Consider the following 5,876-nt stretch of genomic DNA (forward strand, 5'->3'; position numbering starts at 1 on the left):
TATATATATATATATATATATATCAGGAAGTATATACATCAGGAAAAGGAGAGAGGCTGGCTCTGGAGTAGGGGCTGTGGCCAAGCACAGGAACCCAGCTGCAGTGACTGACAAGAAACTATTGAAGTTCCTAAGGCAATGAAATAGGATTTCACACGAACATACTCTATGGAGAGAAACAATCCTATGGAGGTTGTGGAGGCAGAGATGCCACATATGTCAAGTTAAAATCTTCTGACAGTCATAATTTTATTGTAAAAAGAGAATATGCCCTAACATCAGGAACAATAACACCCATGTTGAGCGACCCAGTTCAGTAGTGGAAAATGAAGCCCTCGAAGTCAATTTTAGAACGATCCCTTCACATGTGCTATTAAATGTACTTATTCCATCTATAAGGTTTTCTATGCTAACAGCTCTACTGAGAATGCCAAATTCCCAATTGCACCTAAAATTACATTGCAATTGCTGATGAACTCCCTAGAATGTTAAATAAAATAAAATAAAATTAAATGCTAAATTTTTTAAACATGTAATTCCCATAGTTAGAAATTCTTTCATATTTTCTGTTGCCCATATGCAGTTGCAAACTATGAGGTTCACTAAAAAGCTGATTACTGTCTGAGTTGAAATTTGGTCCCCGTATAAATGAGTTCAAAATATTTTCACAAACTAAAAAATTAACAAATATGCCAGTTTGTAGGTAGTTATACCTTATCCCTTGGTGAGACTTTTTAAGTTACAGCAGTAACCATAAAGTAAACGCTGAGAATTAAGTTTAAATGTGTAAGTACCACATATAAACACAGACTACCTATTGACATGTCTGTAGTGCTTTTTTAAAAAAACTTGTTCTGAATTTATTCCATTTATGGCTAGCATTGCTCAAATCATACAAATATTTCAGCATAAACATGCTTTAACTTAGCTAAGATGTTGATTTTTATGACAAATACATAAGAATTGATCTTCTGTAAGTGTCATTTGATGAAAACAAAAAGCAATGGTCAGGCTCACCACCATGGTAAGAATGTTATTATAATGTTTTTCAACATTGTTCTGAATATTCTTAGCAGCATGAATAGGAAATAAATGAATAAATAACCTCAGAAGAAGGAAATAAGACTGCCATTACTTACAAATAGTATGCTTGTGTATACAGAAAATACAAAAGAATATATAAAAAGTATTAGAATTAAATACGAGTTAAGGAAATTCAAAAACTTACTGTAATGGTTAAAGCTGGATAAGGGGCACATAAAAGTTTGTTACACAAGTCTATTTTCTATATGTTTGAAAATTTCCAGAGTAAAATTTTGGAGAAAAAAAATGAATTTAGCAAAGTTCATGAATAAAGTTTGTTCCACCATAGTCAATTAAATTTGCTTAGAGACACCAAAAATGAAATTTTAAAAGATAGCATTTACAATAGGAGCAAAATATATCAAACACCTGGAAATAAACATAAGTGAATACAAAATATCTAAGCATAAGACTATAAAATAATATTAACAGAAAAAAATCTAAATGCTTACAGGATAATCCATGCTGATAGAGTAAAGAGTCAATATTATAAAGATGCCAGTTCTTCCAAATTTATAATGTGTATTTGGATATGCAAAAGGTCAAGAATGATCAAGATAACCCTAAAGAGGATAAAGGTAAGACAGCTTGCTCTACTTATATTAGTGACTATTATAAAGCTCTGTCTACTTATATTAGTGATTATAAAGCTCTAACATTAAAATGGTGTGTTGATGGTACACAATAGACAAATAGACCAATGGAAGAAAATAGAGAACACAGAAACAGATCTTTATTTATGTAGACACTGATTTATAATAAAGGTGGAAAAGGATAGCCTTTTCAATAAATGGTGTTAGGCTAACTGAATATTCACAAAGGGAAAATTATACATTATACAAAATTATACATTATACAAAAATTATACATCTCTACATTATACCATTGGAAAAAATCTATTCTGAGTAGTTTGCAGATACTCACATGAATGGCAAATAATAATAATGGAAAATAACACAGAATAGTATCTCTATGACCTTGGAAAAGGAAAACATATCTTAAGCAGGTCATTAAAGAAAACAATGATCAATTGTGCTACATGAAATTAAGAATTTCTGTTGATCAGAAATAAAAGGAACTATCAGCAGTATGAAAAGGCAAGCTATGACATGTGTTAAAAGAAAATCTTCAGCCTAATTAAATTTAAAGGTGTAAAATTGAGCAATGAACAATTCATGAACCAGGCAGCCCCCAGAATCACAGCAGATTCAGAGAGACTCTAGTGCAGCCATGTGGTGGAAGAAGATTTATAGACCTAAAAAAGGGAAGTGGGTACAGACATCAGAAGTGAGGTACAGAAACAACTGAATTGGTTACAGCTCAGCGTTTGCCTTATTTGAACACAGTTTGAAGAGTCAGCAGCGTATGAGTGGTTGAAGTACAGCTGCTGGGATTGGCCAAGACTCAGCTATTGTTACAGGTACATACTCTTAAATTAGGTTTTCAATCTTCTCTACCTGTTAAATTAGGTGGAAGTTTGTCCACAAAGACTCTCATATAGAAGTATGCAGTCCTTCTCAGGCCATATTTAGTTCGCTTTAGCACATGGCGGAAGATATTTTCAGCAATTTAGTCAACAAAGAGCTCACATCCAAAATGCATAAAGAAGTAATAAAAACCAAGTAGAGAAACAGACAATCTAATGAAAAAGGAGTAGGACACTTAAACAGGCATTCATAACAGATGCTATCCAAAGAAAGGATAAATATATGTAAAGGTGTCAACCTCACAACTAGGTATCACAGCACAGCTAGCAGAATGGTTAAAACTAAAAATCAGCTAATAATATCAAGTGCTAACAAGCATGTGAAGCAATAAGAATTCTCATATACTGCTCGTAGGAATATAAATTGGTAAATTAACTTTGGTAAACAGTTGGCATTATCTACAGCATATTATCTACATTATCTACATGCATATTATCTGAGCTAGCACTTCTACATACCTACCTAACATAAATGTATGCCATGTGCACCAAGAGACATGCACAAGAACGATTATAGTAGCATTATTCATAATAAATCCTGACTAGGAAAAATCAGAATGTCTATTAATATTATAATGGATAAATAAATGGCAGTATGTCAATATAATTGAATACTAAAAAACAATGAAAATTAATGAACTACAGCCTTCAACAGCAAGATAGAAGAATATCACAAGCATAAATTTCAGTGAAAGAAACCAGATACCAAAAATATATACTCTATGATTTCACTTATACAAACTTCAGAAACAGGTACATCTACACGATGATGTCATAATTTATGATAGTGCTTTATTCTGTGGAAAAGATAGGGTAGTAATTAGAAAGAGACCTAAAAATAAAGAATCTAGGATGCTGGCAATGTTTTATCTCTTGACTTACGTGAGAGTTACAGAGGTGTTTGCATTGGGATAACTAAGTTATATATTTGTGAATTATAAACCTTTAAAAATATTAGAAATGGAAAAGAAAATATAAAATAAAATCAGGCAGAAAGGAGAAACAACAAATTGATATAAAAATAACTTGCTAGATATCTTAGAATTTTGTAAAATGTTATTGAAGTTTGTTTTAAACACAAAAGATAAGACCTAAACAATGAAAGATAATACTGTGAAAATTATTTTTAATTCATCATCGATAGACAAAAGACTTCAAAAAGTCATATAAGATAGAATAAAGGTATGCAACATTTGTGAAACAGGCATTCCATTTTTTAAATTATAGAAAAATAATATTTAAAGAAATATAGTCAAGAATTTTCCAAAGTCGAAGAAATACTGAGTCCCACAATAAATAAAAATATTATACATTGAAGCATATGATTTGAAAGTGCAGAATATCAAGGATAAGAATAAGACCTTAAAAGCTGCAAGAGAGAAAATACCAACAAAAGAGTAACAATTAGACAGTAGATTTCCCTTCAGCAACAGTATATATCAGAATACACAAATTTCTGGAAGAAAATAAGTCAACCCGAAGTTTTATATCCAGCTAAATCATCATATCAAGCACAATAAAGACATCTCCAGACATCAAAGACTATTGTGCATTTCTTTTACCACAATTTTGGACTTCATTTCTTGCTTCCTTTTCCACTGTTTTTGAAACACATTGTCTACCAAGTAAATAATTCTATTTCCAAATTCATTAATATGTTTGCCCTCGTGTCATGTTCCTGACTCCCCTGCCAAATAGTCACCAGTGCCATATGAATACATACAATCTGTCTTTCTGCTCCTCTGTCCAGACTGCTAAGAACTGTGAAAAAAATGAAGAAGGAAGGAAGGAGGGAGGGAGGGAGGGTAGGAGGAGGGAGAGCGGGTGAGATGTGGAAAGAGGACGAGGTGAAGAGGAGAGGGGGAAAAGGAAAGAGAGAGAATAGGGAGGAATATCAGCTAAGTTGAGCTACCCAAAATCGTAACACCGCAGGGGCTTCAGTCTGCATTAAGGCCATGTGGTCGTGTTACTTATTCCTTATTTCTTGTTCTATCCACAAGCCATTAATTTTTACTCTTACTGCCTCTTACTTCTCAGGGAAAAAAAAGATGAACAGCCTTAACTTATTTATTTCTGGGAGGTCAAAATCAAAATGTATGTAACTGACAGTGTATGTCTCCTCTGTTGTTGAAGAAATTGAAACTATTTAATTCCTTGGTAGATGAGTGCTTATAATTTCATATCTGTTCTATACCATCACCATCATCACATAAAAATCACTATAGCAACAATACTGTACTTTTATCTAGAAACCAAGATCTTCCACAGATATTCTCACTATTGATAGAATGGGTTTATTATCTCCAATCAATAGAGAGTGATTTGCCCAAAATCACAGTTGTTTGTGTGCCAAACTGAGACTAGAACCTATGGTCCTTCATTCCCAAAACCAGTTCTTTGTTCATTGCTCTATCCTGCCACTGTACTTTGAGATGATACTGTTTTACTCAACTGTTTCAGGACAGAATAACCCTCCAGGTAGTGTGAATAAAGTTCACTATAACAAAATCTTGTTAGAGAAAGTATTTCTTTACTATGTTAATCATTTCCCTTAAAAAATATCAGTCAGAAGTAAAGATACAGGTAAAAAGCTACTTAACAACTGTAATGCATATTTGGTTCCCCTTCTCACCCCAGTGAAATCCTTTCTCCTACTCAATATTGCTTGTTATTTTTGATACCTACAGCTATGTTTGCTCATTTATAAGAACGCATCTTCAGGTCTACCTATGCAATGAAGAAACCCTTTGCTCTCAACTTCAGTCATAATACTGTACTTGACCCAGCTAGCTAGAATACTTAATGTTGATACACTCTAAGCAAACATACCTTTTTTGTTATCTCCCGTTGTAAACAAACAGAAAATTAAAATTCTTCAGGCTAGATTCTATCCTTGGATTCTTGACTCCCACTGAAATCAATGGGAGCTGTAAGTGCATTTATAAAAAGAAGTAACTTTTTTAATTTAGAGAAAATCGCAAGAACTTTAAAATGACTTTTGAGCAAAATTGAAAGGAAAATTTATTCAATTAACTATACTTTTAGTATAAATGTTTATATGGCTCATAAAATTGTTGGTCTGCTTCTATTATGATAAACAACTGGCAAACTAGAGTTAGGAATAAAAAAAAATGAAACACTGAATAATGAGAGACAGGATTGTACTGGGAGAAAAGGATGTGTTTTGAGGTCATAAAGGCCTGATTATAACTTCCAAGTAAAAAATTACTTAGCTGTAACATAATGGGTAGGTAGGCCTATAATGAGTATGTTTTATGTGGTAGGCATAGGTCAAACATTTTACCAA

General features: G+C 32.7%; 1 pseudogene; it reads left to right on the forward strand.

The window, feature by feature from the left end:
- LOC108529106 (transcription elongation factor B polypeptide 1 pseudogene) overlaps positions 1-492 on the forward strand; it is an 81,501-nt pseudogene extending 81,009 nt beyond the window's left edge.
- Positions 493-5,876: the final 5,384 nt, after the last annotated feature.

The sequence above is a fragment of the Rhinopithecus bieti genome, unplaced genomic scaffold, assembly GCF_001698545.2.
Source record: "Rhinopithecus bieti isolate Rb0 unplaced genomic scaffold, ASM169854v2 scaffold_4981, whole genome shotgun sequence".
NCBI lineage: Eukaryota > Metazoa > Chordata > Mammalia > Primates > Cercopithecidae > Rhinopithecus > Rhinopithecus bieti.